This window comes from Cottoperca gobio, chromosome 6, assembly GCF_900634415.1.
Source record: "Cottoperca gobio chromosome 6, fCotGob3.1, whole genome shotgun sequence".
Taxonomy (NCBI): domain Eukaryota; kingdom Metazoa; phylum Chordata; class Actinopteri; order Perciformes; family Bovichtidae; genus Cottoperca; species Cottoperca gobio.
This window is the reverse complement of record NC_041360.1, coordinates 14441861-14457059: the sequence shown is the minus strand read 5'-3', so window position 1 is coordinate 14457059 and position 15199 is coordinate 14441861.

Below are 15199 nucleotides of genomic sequence, written 5' to 3'. Positions count from 1 at the left end.
AACTGTTGTGTTATTACCGGAGTGACCTCAGGGTGATGTTTGTATGGATTCAACAAATAAGATACAACGTGTTAATTATTGAGCTTTAGAGGTGCTCGTAGGCAGATTTCTTTGCACCGTTTCCAGTCTTTATGCTAACCTAGGCTAACTGCTGAATTCATATTTAATGGACACACATGAGAGTTTTATCGATCTTCTCATCTAACTCTCGACAAGAAAGCTAATACACGGATTTCCCGAAACCATTACTTCAACAGAAATTACACATTTTCAAAAGTGTGGCAGGGTATAATAATCAGTTCTGCTTTTACAAGAAATATTATTTTGCAATGTTGCTGGTAGCATAAAGGACTGTCACAGAATGTTATCTTGAAAAAAGCAATTACTATAGTTGATACAGAATACATGTCGGTCAAGGTGCGACATCTTTGAGGAAAAAAGGTTACGAGTGTTAAACGTCAGAATGACACTGAACGATCCCCAAACCTTATCTAAGTGGTTTCAGTTGCCTAAATTTCCCCTTGTCCTTCAGCCAATGTGATTCAAAAAGTCTGTGAATCGCAGGAGGCTCGATTACACCAATTGTTTGTTGACAGAAAGTAGGTTATAGTCAACAAGTGTCTTATTGTAATGTGGAGATGTTGTGGATAAACTGCACTGTAAGATGGATGTGGAGGACTAAGGGGAAAGCAGAAGATGTCAAACCTTTCATGAATTTCTGCCAACAAAATGATGCCAGCTGCTCCCAAAGTTACTGTTGTCAGAATGTTTTCTCAAAAGTTTCCAAAGTATTTGAACTGCAAGGTGCCGCCTCCGTTTGGCATTGTATCAAATCAGAGCTCACAACCCTCGCCGATGCAAATGTATCACCCTAACTGAATATGGAACTAACCAATGCCACTGTGATTTCAATATCAGACGGCTCTGTCTAATAACAATACCTTTATTATGCAAACAGATGTTCCTTACAAAAATGGATCCGGATACAGGCAGCACTCTTGATCTAATGCTTATTAAATGAAATACATGTTCTTTTCTGCCTATCCCCCCCTTTTTCCTCTTGGGCCAATTACAGGCCGAGTGGAATTTGTTCTGTCTCTGCGCATCTCTCTGTCTGTGACCCCTGGGCACATTCTAATGCTAAACTACTTTTCATTTGCTAACGACGTGGCACGGCTATAGTCGGACCTTCTGAATATGTATGGAGGCTGCGAGGAGAGAACAGCTTTTATGGAGATGTGGATCCATCGCTGTCGCTCTCGCTCCCATAGTCTGCTCCATTACTGATGACCCTGCACACAGCATATACAGTACCGACTGAGTGTGTTTGAGTTTATTGCTAGTTGTGCGTGTGCGCCAGTGTCTATCTGCATGAGTACCTGTGTGTGTATATGTGTGTGTGTGTGTGTACGGTAACCCCTCATTTACTCGCCCCTCATTCGGTCATTACATCCACTAATGCAGAGTATGCATGGCTCTACTCATAATAGCACTTCTCTGATATGCAAAACAAGCTCTCCACTGCACCTGGCATACAGACACACTTCTCATCAGCAACAGTCTCCTCACCCTAATTTGCTTCCTGTTCAAATGTAACAGGAAACCACTCACACAGTAAAATGGTTTGTTTTGTCTGCATTGATAATAATGTGTTATGGGCTTTTGCTGAATATGGGTGTGTGTGTGTGTGTGTGTGTGTGTGTGTGTGTGTGTGTATGTGTGGAACAAAGGCTTTGTTTAGGTGCAGACAAGAGGGAATTGGAAAATAGGAATCAGGCTACAGATGGGGATAATAGAGTTACTACAGGTGTGTTACATGTTGCACATACTAACATTAGTATAATTATTGTTCTTTGTCTTCACCAATAATGAACAAATCAGGGTCACAATCATGTAAGTTATACGGGAGGATGTTTTTGACAACCCATTGCTTTGGTAAATGTATTAACTGCGCTAAATTATCTCCAATACATGTGATAATTAATCATCCAGAGACGTTTCTATTAACCACCATGTCTTTGAGTGTGTGTATGCACGTACACTTGTGTGTGCTTATGTGTGTTTGCGTGGGCAGAAGATAGAACAGAAGGTGTGAAAAGCAGATGTGACCACAGGCTGCAGATAAGACAGTCAAGCCTGTCTATCCACACCTCTCTTTTTCTCCCTCTCTACTCTCCTTGACTAAATCAAAATAACATCAGTTCAGTGTTTAAAGTTTTTGCAGCGGCCAAGTTCTCGGTTTTCCTCCTAAATCGATTACTAATGCCTGGCAATAAGAGTTATACGCTGTTAAATTGCACCTCAGGGGGTGGAGCAAGGTGGATTTATAAATGAGGACGGCTTAAATTGAAGGAAATTTGAGGGAGGAAAGCCTACATTACTGAACATTTTTAAATTCAAATCCTTTCTAGGTTTGTTTAGGTTTAACATTAGGTCTGTCATAAGCCTGGGTATAAGTTTGAATTGTCCCCATCAATTGAGGATGAGTAAGTTTAGAATTTTGGTCCACAAGACAATTTTTTCAATGAGTCTGTAATATGGTATATGTTCATGGAAGCTCTGCTGTATGTGTGTCAGATTGCAAAGGAGGAACAAACCCTGCATACCTATCTAAAAAAAGGTTGGGAAGGGACACATCACCATGACAACACAGGGAGGAGTAGGATGTGCGCCATTAAAAAGATGGAAGCAGCGTTGTGTATCCTGGTATCTCGTCTCCGATGCGGACACAAAATCATACTTTTGTGTAATTGTGTATGGATGAAATAAAATGGGCTTACACAAATGCACATACGCAACCGCATGACACATGCGCATACACTTATTCTTCCTCCAACACACACCCTGCAAGCACACACATTTCTGCTAATCCATTTATTCAGTCCTTGCCTAATTTGCCACAGCGATGACAAACTGAAGTAATTTCCTCCACATCTTTTTATTCCAGTTCAATGAACTCTTAAAAAATTCAGCTTGAACTTTGATTACTTGCTGCTCATTTGCATAATCTTAGTTCAAGCCAAAATGTCCTTATGTCAGTAGAGTTGAGGCAACCTTAGAAGAAATGTTAACAACACAGGCACATGTCGCACATTTATAACAGCAGTCCCTACAGCAGATTCATTAGGACTTCATGATGGGTGTTTGCAGACAGGCCAACATCATCAGCTGCTTTGTAATCATTGAAACCATTTATCATTTTGACAAATGTTTACTTACGGGGAGTGTTTTGAAAACAACAGTGTATTGCTGTGAAATTTGGCAACTGTTGTCAGTGTGAGCCAAACATTTCAGCAAGGGCAACGTGAGATTTAACACACAGATAATAGTGACATCTAGTGGTCACTCAGGAGAATTATGAGTCTTGTGCATTGAGTATGTGGATGGAAACCTGTGCTGATGACAAACAATAGCACAGCTTATTTTTTCATTTGAATCATTTTGCTCCCATTGAGATGTTTCTCCAACATCTCAGCTTTGATTCTACCTTGTGTTTTTTCACTGGCTAGCCCAGAAACCTTTGTCTTGTTTCTCTACATCTTTCTCTCTTGTGTCTTTTATCCCCACACACACACACACACACACACACACACACACACACACACACACACACACACACACACACACACACACACACATACACCGTTTCTCTAGCTCTGGGAAGGTTGGTTTTCCTCTGTGACATCATATTTATTTAATCAATCCAGCTCAACCCCAGCTGTCCAACATGAAGTGTTTCCCAATTATCTTAATTTTTCTCCCTGCTGTTGGCTGCTACACTACTGATTACGATGTAATAAGATGCTGAGTGTACACACATATACACACTCATACACACAAACATTTCTTCTGTCTTCTGTGCTCTCCTGTCATCGTATAGCCAGTGTAAGTAATTACAGGACAAGCTGTGACAAAGGGGGTACGCGGAGACATAAACCCCAAGAGAGGAATGATGGTGGGATGGAGGGACAGGATGGATGGAGTGATAAAAAGGCAGACAGATATAGAGCTATCCAGCAGTTCGACTGTCATCAAAACCGCAGCGCGTCCTGCAGGATGGCAGGGTGGACATCATCCTAACTACGTGGTGACAGGGCAGACAAGACGTTAAATATGCATTAGGAGGCATGTCACAACCCCTACAGGGAACAGACATACAGATGGAATAGAAGAAGACACAAAGAGATGACAGATCGGTATATCAATGCCTCAGCCTCAAAGGTCTTATGAATCCCAGCTGACAACACGGACTCTCTCAGTACCTCCCTTTGGTTTAATTCTAAAAAGGTTGTATACTGGAGAAGTAACAGTTTTGGCGCCTAAATAACTTTGTGATGACAGTGTGAACTCAGGTCAAATGAAAAAGATAGTATCTGGGAAATGGTGGGTCCGAGGTGCAGAGATGTGAACATACAGCACAGCACCTCCTGTGTAGAGTATCACACTGCTGACTGTGCGAGTAGTGCAGTGGGTCTGCTGTCAGCAGGGTGGCTCCGTGACAAACGAGAGGAAGAAGGGTTAAAAGAGGCAAAACGTTGTGGTTCTCCTGGGTATTCTTTGAAGACCAGAGCCTGTAAGAGACGGTCTGATTCCTGGATGGAGCTGCAACCTCCCTACCGACCTCTCTTGTCACCTGGGCACAGAAGAGAGGGGAGTGGAGAGAAGATGGAAATTTGCTGCTGCTCTGTTTTTGGAGCCTTGAGGCTGCAGAGAGAAATAACATCTCCAACGCCAAGAGCCTTAAATTAACAACAGATCAGTGGAAAAACTGTAGGAAAGGGAAATATAAAGGATGAAAGAGTTCATTCATTATGTATTATCTACTCCACTCTATATGGTTATGATGTAGATTTGGTAGGGCATAATATTATTAGTACAGTACTATTATTTGTTCACAGACAATATGCCTGGGCTTTATTTCTATATTAAACAAAACTAGGGAAACATTTGTTTTTTTGTGTGTGTGTTGTCCACAGGGTGCTGATTTGAAACACCATGAGATATGACCCCTTTTGAAATCCATAAGCTACACTCCTTCACTCCGTTTATTTCAGTTTCTCTCCTGTAACCCTTTAATGATTTTGTCAAAGAGCTCATTAGAAAAGCCTCTTCAGTCTATTATATTGACTTTAATTATTTGTCCAATTAATTTCACATCTTCTTTTCAGTTTAAACTGTGATATTTGTGCTTAATTGTTACTGCAGCTCTAGTTTAGCGACAGTTTCTTTTTCATATATATATATCTCAACCACTTGAACTTAAGCTGCACTGTTTGCTGCATTTTAATGGTAATTGCCTCTCGTTCAAGCATCACATATTGTATTGCCAAAAAAAATGAGTTCTGCAGCAGCTTCATTACATAACTGTCTTAAACGTTCACATCTCTACTGTATATATCACATTAGATGGTGGCACTTTCTTTATGTCACATCTATCAACATCAACTCTCAGCCAGAGAAAACACTGATTCATCTTTTCACAAGAGTCAGAGATCTTGATGTGAGACCTGCTGCCTGCACAAGAACCATCTGATCTTATTTTGAACTGCCATTATGAAGTTAGAGCACTGGCATTATAATGGCGTCCCTGTCCCTGTTTTCAATTTCACACTCAATGGCTTCCATGTGGTAGAGCTTAATTGGGGCATCATCAGGGGAGTCCGTGTGTCTGTGTGTGTGTGTGTGCATATATAGGTGTGTGTGTATGTGTGTGAGAAAGTGTGTGACATGCTGAGTCCCACTGTTTTACAGTGCTTTACCCTCAGTGAACACACTTTGAATGCTCTTAAAAAACGCATCAATGAGTTTCTATATCAAAAACAGAAAGCCTCTATAATGAAGTAAACATCTGGAAGTAAAGCAGCGAGACTTCAACTGTGGTTTATGCACAGTTTTGAGTCCTGGGTCGTCCAACACGATGGGTAAATTGATATAAGTAATCATAAACAACTAATATAATGTGTATGTCAACAAAAGAGATGTGTTTACACTTAGAACATATCGGTGTGATAGACACAATGTCAATAACATTACAGTTCATTTCATTAAGACTCTGGAACATTCTGCAGCAGAAATACAAAAGTACAAAGTATAAAAGGAACAGAAGTGAACCCTCTTCTAAAAAGGAGACATAGTTGACTTTAGTGCTTCTGCTTCTGTTTTCTTTACTCTTTTAAGTGTTAATAAACAGTTAGGTGTCTTCAGGCTTTCTCTCATATCGTGATGAGAGAAGGTATTAAAATGCTTGATCTGCGTTTATAAAGAAAGTTAAAAAAGATTGAGTTTAGACAGCAAAACATTGCAGTGCATCATCTCATCTTCTTTTGGAGACAAAGCTTTTCAGAAAACTGACTAGAATATGTTGGTGTTATTGATTATCCTCTGAATAAAATATCTATTTTACAGTCTTCCAGGTGCATGCGCTAAGTTTGACTGTTTGACCTGACAGGTTCAACCCAGCTCACAGACATCAAACACATCAACCTGAAGCTCTATCACTAAACACACATCAAAAGGTCTCAGTACTTTCTGGCTCCATCTGTCCTTTCATTCCTACCAGTCACTCCCGAGGCCCAGAGGGACTGTGTCAGCTCTTTGGTATAGGCAGTCAACAGACCATTTCCTTTTAAAGGTACTAATAAAATTCACTGGTCTAAAGAGGAGAGTGAGTCCATGAAAATGGGTTTACAACGTTGACTTCATTCATTCACTGACTGAGTCTATAAAGTTGCTGCAGCTAAAGTCAGCAGGGGTGCAGTTTAAGGATTTTGTCAACAGCCCAAGGAGAGCTCTAACACAATAGAGATCTATAATCCTTGGCATGTCCAGCTCCGGGCCCCTAAATCGTTTAAGCGCTCTTCCTCGGCGGCACCCCTGAAAGCATCAACCATCACTACATTTTTCTTTGTACTGTACAACCAGTGATGGCAGATAAAAGAGCTATACCCGATGGCTTTGTTTTTAGCTTTTAACAGGGAGATGATGTTACAAACCACCGTCTTCATAACTATATATATATATATATATATATAAAATAACCCATATTTTCCCCTACGTCTCACTCTTAAGAAAGCAGAACAGATGTTATATAAAGACACTGACCATATGGATAGCCAGGTGGCTCAAGGTTTAAACAATAGCCAGGGCAAAGAGCAAACTGCTGTTCTTGATGTCCTTTAAGCTTTGCCAAAGAGAACAATGCAATGCCCCAGGACAAATGTGCTGCAGCTGCAAAGGTGGAGCTAAAAAATAATACACCAAATCCACAAGTTAGTAGGAAGTTCCAGCTTGTTTTCAATTTCACATCTTAATTGTATAAAAGCTAAATATTTTCCCTCAGTGGTGAATCCATCATTCAAATGCATGTTGCAAGAACTTGCAGGAAATCAAAATTGTGGTCCAATTGCATAACTTCTCAAGTTTCCCAAAGTTACAAAAAATGTCAAATATGTATTAAACTCTGCTTTCATTTGGTGCAGCCACAACATTACATCCTGGCTTTCAATATTTTGCTAGCTCTACATTTTGGCAAATACACTTATTCCCTTTTTTGCCTGGCTCTGTTACAACGTGTGCATGCAAGTACCTGTAAAGCTCACTTATTAACAGTATATCTTGTTTGTTTAATCCATATAAAAATGGAAGTAGGAAATCAGGAAGTCACTGAAATCAAGAAATAGTCCTGCACCTACCTTCCATCTAATACAATAACTTGTCACTTTGACGGTTTTTGCATGGATTGAACAAACAAGATATAACGTGTTAGCTAGTAATCTTGTTACTTTTGGACAGAGCCAGGCTAGTTTCCCCTATTTCCCCTATTTTATTATTTTTGTCAAGCTAAGATAACCCTCGTAATGTATTAGTAAGTGAGATGTATCAACCTTCTTATCTAACTCTTAACAAGAAAGTGAAAAAAAAGTGTAATTTCCAATTTGTAGAACTATTCCTCTGAATCTAAGATGCTGGAACATACAGCACAAACAATATGTGTTCATTCCATATAAGGGACATTGTTGAAGTTTTACTGACATGAAGAAATTCAAGGGCAACATTAGGGTTGGATAAGTTTAGACAAGATGGCTTTTAGGGCACGGATCCCATCAGCGTATGCAAAGGGTAAGTGTCTAACATTTTATACATTCACTGAAATTTAGACTGTTTTGAAAGCATGTTCTACGCTTCCTCAGACCTGTACAAGAACTGACTGGTAATGGAGATGCTATGAAAACAATCTGCTCCATGACTTGGATTCTATCACACTAATACACATAATGTACACACATTTGCAGTACGGTAAAGGGATATGATGAAAGGAGGATGTGTCACATATGATGATACGGTACATTAACCATAGCTACCAGCTATATCCATTAGAAGGGCCTGACAAAACTTGCTTAAAGAGCAGAACAGAGAGGCAGGGGGTTAGGGTACTTGAGAGCAAAGTTATAAACAGCAGGAGAGTGTGTATTTACAGACCTGCCCTGTTCTTTCATTCAGCCAATGTGCAACACGTGTGGTGTATCAAACTGCATATGACTAAACATGAGCACTTAATAAGTGCCAGAGCTATTCCCTGTAAAATGTGAGTGTGTTTCCTTGCATGCGTATGAGAGCATGCGTGTGTGTGTGTGTGTGTGTGTGTGTGTATGTGTGTGTGTGTGTGTGTGTGTGTGTGTGTGTGTGTGTGTGTGTGTGCACATGAAGGCAGGAAGCTAATCAAATGAAATACATTCCATATTAATGTGATTTATTACTGCTGTGTAGCCAAAAATCTGATCTTGCAGACCGTCAGCAGAGGGAATAAATCTATTTTGATTCTAACTAACGACACATGCCACAGGCCCCAGGATGTGTTGTTTTCCTCTTTGCTGACAGCCTGTGTTCTTCAGTTGGGCCCTAAGGGATTGTGGGATTGAAGAAGTTTTTAGTTTGACTGTGAATGATGAACGTGAACACACAGTCTCTCGTTAGAGTAAAATGTGTAAGGGCAAGTAAGAAATCAAAAAGACAGAGCAAACATTAGATCACATAATCTTTGCGTCTTCATAAAAAACTTAGCCTCATCAGACATGAATCAAGTGGCGACATCATATAATCAATTTACGATCGTCAATGATCATCTTGGAAATGTACATATAGCCACACATTTGCAGCTGAAGGGATGAAGAGTAGTTAGGTAATATTAAATGTAAACCTAAGAGAGCACAATGACGAAGAAGACAAAACAATACTGAAATAGAATATAAAACATATCCCTGTTTCCTCTGTTCCACTGTCAGAAGGAGAACAGGTTGTGAAGCTGGAAGAATCAGCGCTCTTACTGTGTCTACCTGCCACTCAGAACATTGTCACTAATTGGATGGTGCCATGTTGTAACCCAGGAAACAGGGGTCATGCTAAATTCACAAACCTCAGCAATAAAGGTCATCTCACAATCATGAAAAACATGCTTCTCATAAAAGCATTTTCTTTTTCATGTTACTGCATTTTTAGTAATAATGACGTTTCCTGTGAGGATGGCTCCAAATTTCAATGAAGCCAAAACTAGGCTGGTGGTTACTGTGGCAACACAAATGTCTTATCCCATTTACTTTGCTATTTTACAAAGGTTGGTTGGTCAAGGTCATATTTTTTGTATTGGCAATTCCCAAAGTCAGAGATTATGTGAAACCTTGATACATTGTACGACATGTTGGAAAGAATGAATGTTTTAAACACACACACATACACATGCAGGTGACCTCCACCCAGACACATCATGATTGATTACCAGCCTCAGGCTATCCCTCTGTCTGAACTTCCTGGTTCTTTAGTCTTGCTTCCTGCGAGGATCACTGCTTTTTGTGATGTGATTAACTCACCAGAAGTAGAGGTTAGACCAGAGATTAGAGACAGTTTCCCAGGTGGTCTGGTTTAGGGAGTGAGGAGGCTAAAATGTAGGTTGTATTTGTTGGGGTTTAAGGTTAAGGTCTGGGTTGAGGCCAGAGAAATGGTTTGTTGGGCTTGAGGGAGCAATAAGCAATAAGCAAAGGGTTATTAACAATGAATGGCTCTTCACATTAGTAGTTTTTCTTAATTAAGATGGGAAGATTCAACTTTGTCAAACATTTTCAAACTGTAAAAATGTCTTTACAATGATGCGAATATGCTTTCTTTGTATTCACTTTCTTGTTTATTTTTATTTTTAAAGAAAAAACAATACCTCTCTCATATCTTTATGCTAGGAGTCAGGAGACGGTTAGCGTATCTTAGAATAAAAGCTGGTAGGGTTAAACAGCGAGCCTGGCTGTCAATATCTCTAAAACTCACCAATTAACACGTTTCATTTAAACTTTGTTTAATCCATTCAAAAACAAAAATCTCAAAGTGTCAAAAATGTGAAGTTATACATGTAAATACTGAGCTTCAGAAACACTTCCAGGGTCTCCAGTGTTTATGCTAAGCTAAGTTATTGGCCTCATGGCTCTAGCTTCATGTTTATCATAAAGTCATGAGAGTGACTCTTTACTAATTCTTAGCAAGAAATGTGAATACGACGTTTTCTAAAATGTAGCCTATAGCCTAACTGTACAGTATTTAAGATTGCCTTTAAAGATGACACAGTACCTAATTGCATTTTATTTGGTCTCGATTTTGAATATTCTGAGAATCATGTAGCTTCCTTCTTTCAAGCAAACACACAGAGACTGTGTCTCCCTATGTTTCGGTCTACCGCCATATGTAGCTTCCTCTTTTCTTTCTGTCAATCTCTCTTGAAACCCAATGCCCTCATATGACCCTGTTAGCTTGCTAATTGAGTTTCTTCCGTTTACAACCATATGGTATTGGTTTCAGTTGCACTGCTCCAATCTAATGAGCAATCCCATGCGGGAAAAAATAAAATCCTTTAGATTTATAACCGGCTCCTTTTAGTGATTCTAAAGAATGAACCTTGTGATTTGAAAGGTTAAAGATGCACTGCAAGCCAGCACACACTGAGCTAATGACCATTACCACAAATGAAAAGCAGATAAAGGGTTTCATTTTCCAAACTTTATCACTGCTTTACACCTTTCATCTCCTCCTCTTTCTCTCCTCTCTATTTATTGCCCATTTATCTTGTTATGGTTGTCAAAGTCAGGCATATTTAGTGCCTCAGACTCCCATGTGCTGTCAACAGAAAAAAAGTATTCACTTAGAGCAACTTATTCATACTTTAGGATAACAATAATAAGATTACAAAACATAGTAGCATGTAATTTATAAAGATGTGCCATGTCATGTAAATAAACGTGGAGGAAATTCAATTTGAGTCCATATCTCATGTTGCATGTTGGAAGTGCAGAAGCTTTAGCTGTTCAGGTTTATTAACACCACATACTGTATTTTTTACGTGCCTCCACACAGTACTCCATCTGTATTCATGCAATCAGCCGTTGGAGATTATTGTTGCATGACACAATTAGGTGTTACCAGCCTGTGACAGTGTTGAAGAGGGAGGTGTGCTAACATGGAGCAATGGAGAGAATGGTGCCAGAGATTGAAATCCCTTATTTAAAACATTGAGCTGCTACTTTTATCGGTCCCATACGCAGCCACACACGCACAGAGACGCAAAGGCTACAAGTTGCTTCCTGTTTCAGCACCAACACCCTGCAGGTTAATAAGCATCACGGTGGATGGAAACCCTGCCACTGCTCCTAGCATATATCCCTGGCTTATCCCAGTGCCACTTTCAGTTCACAGTGAGTCATTGTACCAATCACTCCTCATTTCCTCTCCAGTGAAGGTTTGAGCTGTGTGGTAGCAGCCATATCCAGCAGTATCCAGGAGCCTGACACAGCACTCATTATTGACTAATGGAGGTGAAGGTGTTTTTATGGCTCTGTCTGGTCCATTCAGCCAGTCAGGTGTCACAAGACTCTCTCTGAGGGCCTTATTACAAATATCCGTACATGAAAAGTTACATGCATACACAAATACCTGGAATTACTCATATCTCCCACCTTGCAGAGACCCTGGGGTTTTTCACCCTGCACCCGGCCACCTAGAACTTTGTTATGTGCCTCCATCGAACCACTCTATAAATGGTCTTATTTTTTATTGAAAATCCTAACTGCTTCAAATTGTTTCCAATTAGCCTAAATTGGTCAGTTAAATCTTGGGTTTATAGTGGACTGAATCAACTCAGCGTGTATTGTGACCATATTAGCATTGAACTTCTCTGTAACAACTCTGAGGTTCCACAATAATCTGAAAGTGTTGCTAATTGGGTGCTTAACTGCTCTTTAATTTTCTCAATAGTTTGAAATACTGTAATAGAGTGATTTATGGCTTCCAACAGGCCAGCCAGCACCAGACATCGACACAGAGCGTTCCTCAAAGTGAAGCAGTAGATTAAAAACACACCTGAGGTAGACAAGGTCACGGTCCACTGGCACGCACATTATCGTCAACACTTTCCTCTGAGACCTAATGAAAGTCATGTAAATGCGTTCCATTGTTAGAATGAATAGGTGCAGAAATACAAGCCCAATAATAATTGGCTGAATGAGGGAGTCAGTGGTGCGGTAAAGAATATTAGAAATAACAGCAGAGTCTTTGCTGTATCAGTAATTTGATCATATTGTTCAACTTTGGCTATGTTGGCATGTCTCTTCTAACTTTCCGGGGAAGAGATGGCAGACTGGAACAGAGTAACTGGTGCTTGACAATGTAAAATAAATCACGTGGTTTCTGGTATTTGTTGACAGGATTCAACAGAGATAAAAAGAGTAACATTCTTCTCAAGAAAGAGAAAGGTCATTGGCATGCTGATGGTCTCCAAACCTGAACGTTTACAGCGCTTCAGTAAAGGGTAGTAAGGTTATCGTAGAATCCATCTCCCTTTCTATTTTGTGCTTTTTCTCCTCTGTCTGAGAGGGTCTCTCACTCTTTATGCTTGAGTGACCACAATTACAAGCTGAAGCCAGCACAGGATGCGGCAGTGATTTAAAATGATTCATTTAGGGAATGCAGAGAGCTGACACGCTAAAACTCCCACTGCAGCCCTGCATACCACCCACATGCACCAGAAAATACTAACTGAAGCTACATTAATACTGTAAATATGCACAGCAGGTATTGATAGAGTACACACATGTCCTTTTCAAAGAACCACATTTTAAAAGGTTGCCCTTTTAGGTCTTAGTAACAATGAAATGTGTTTTTAATTTCTTTCTCTAGGGTTACCACACACAAGCATTTGATCACTAGAATCAGACCGACATACACTGTTTACTCTGGAATGTCAAATCTTGACTCAATCTTTAAAGGCAACCTGTCTCAATGTTTGTAAATCTGGGACCACCTAAGGGAACGAGCCCACCCCCCTCACCACCATTGCCTGAGTGAACTGTGACGTTTGATAAGCTTTTTGCAAGTCGCTTTGGACAAAAGCGTCAGCTAAATGAACTGTAATGTAATGTAATAAGCTGTGAGAACGCTGCAGTAATATTCAGCCACGTTGGGCCACAGTCGTTGCTATGTTTCTATCTGCTGTCCTCTCTCTCCCCTTGAGCTTCCTCTATCTATCCTACCCCCACTATTTGATGGCCTGAAGGTGTAGATATAAATCACATGTCAACAATGTAGCAGCGAAAAAAAGATGGAGAAGGAGAGAGGGAAGGTGAATAATAGATAAGAAAACTCCACTGTCCCCACTGGCACACAACAATTAAGCCTTCTGACAGGAAGTTGAGTGCACATGCCTCCTGTCTCCATTTCCTTATCTCGCTGCCAACATCTGACCTTCTCCAATGACAACACAAATTGAAACCCCTACATTACTAGAAAATAACAGCATAATGGCATCGAGCCTATTCACTGAGAGCTTTGTGTGGGTTTGATTGTGTGTCATCTCTTTGTATCTGGTTCAGATTTGTCTGTTCATGCTACGATACATCACAAAAAACACATCACAAGTTTGTTATTCTTTTGCAATTTCTACCTCACAAAAGAGGGGACATGAGTTGTAAGATGGATAAACAGTTTACAGTTCTTATTACAGATATAATCCTTGTTAAACACTTAGCAGTGAAAGATAATGGGATCAGTAAAGGAAAACCTCCCTTATTTGAGCCATAACTGTAGATTTGGGATTCATTTGACACAGTGGGAACAGCTGATCGAGGGAGGAGAGGTCTCCCTGATAAAATGACACATAACACAGCTGTGCTGTATCACAAAGACACACACGCTCACAAACTACACAGGGGAGTATGTTGTTAAATGTGTTTTGTTCAAAGACTTGCAGACCATCTAAGGCCGTGTGTAAGCCTCCTCCCCTAAAGGTCTCATTTACACTCCATGCTGCTATCAGTCTCTCCCTCTGTCTTCTAACTACTAAGAAAAGCTATTGGCTCATCTGATGGGATCCACAGATGTTTATCTCACCATAGAGGAATGTGAAGGCCTATCAAGATTTCAGACCGACGTCAGCTCAATTATTCAGTCTACCATGGAAAAGTAGATTTGCAGAGTTTGTCTGGATTTGACTTGAAGGAAAGTACCTTTCTTTTGACAGGTTGGAGTGATATTAAAAGCAGTGTTATGGTTCCCCAAGATCTACTGTCTATTCCGTAGATTATGAAACTCAAGCTAACATCTATGAGGTTGAATATCTCTTACACCCGTTTCTAGAATAAAATTTCTTTTTAAAAGTCATGGCAAGATAACAGCCATCCATTTCCTAGGAAGGACAGACACTCCCTCCTTCATAATCGGTACTTTCCTCCTCTCTCCTGCGCAGAAAAGATAAACGCTCCAGAGAAAGTGATGCTGTTGGCAACTGTTCACTTGGAAACATTCGGGACTACCTGAGTGATACATTTATGGTTTCCCTTTGGTTATTTCCTGCACAGAACAATTTCAGATACAGAATCAGCATGCTTTTTTAACGGTTCATAGTGGAATACCCTGTCCACCAGCTGTTATCCAGCACACACCTGAGACTGCAAATAATCAGAAGGAGATGCAACAAGAGAAATAAAGAAATGTATGGGTATGGCATTTTTGTGCTTTGATTTCTTATTTATTTTTCATACAGTAACATACCTCAAGGTTTCTCACACTTTATGTCTTTCTCTTCTCTTCTCCCACCTGTTTCCACTTTCAGGTTACACTACTACTGTAGAGCTTGTCGCTCTCCAAGTTACAAAGCTGCATATTCCTGCTGAAA